The sequence below is a fragment of the Teleopsis dalmanni genome, chromosome 1 (genome assembly GCF_002237135.1).
Source record: "Teleopsis dalmanni isolate 2A chromosome 1, ASM223713v2, whole genome shotgun sequence".
In the NCBI taxonomy this organism is placed as follows: domain Eukaryota; kingdom Metazoa; phylum Arthropoda; class Insecta; order Diptera; family Diopsidae; genus Teleopsis; species Teleopsis dalmanni.
Window position 1 is genome coordinate 143,500,038 of NC_051846.1, and position 684 is coordinate 143,500,721.

The window sequence follows — 684 nt, forward strand, 5'->3', positions numbered from 1 at the left end:
CTATTCTATATACAAAAAAGATATATAGGTATTACCTAAATTGTATTAATAAAATGAATTTTAATATCTATATATTTTTCTCGATATATAAGTATATTTGCAAATTACTTTTAAACAATGGATACATGTGTGTAAAAATGTTTAGATTTATAACTACCACAGACAAACCAAAAATTCTTCGCAACTATGAAACGCAGGTAAAAATTCTATTGCAAATTAAAACTTATGGCACTATCTTTACGATTTTCAGGTATCAAAAATAATACGACACATTCACCATAATTAAAACTTTCAAGGTTAAAATTTCGAATATAAAATAGCGCTGTATTAACATCAAACATTCATTCCAAATCGAGCAGTAGACAATAAATAATATTTCTATAAGTTTTTCAAATAACTATCTAAAGTGAATTTTTAAAAATGTTTAAAACCGATTTAAATCAGATGGAGAAAAAAGATGGAAATTGGAGAGAAATAATTAAACAACTCGCAGATCATCTGTTGAATTTGGAAAAAAATAATTCTGATTTCGTAGAAGACAACCGAACACTACAAGAAAAATTAGACTTATATATTGAGAAGTTATTGCAATACAGTACGAGTAACTCTGAGAAGAATCAGAAACATCTGAAGGATGTTTTAACAAACGAAATATTTATTATACTCATTCACGAACTTTTTGTA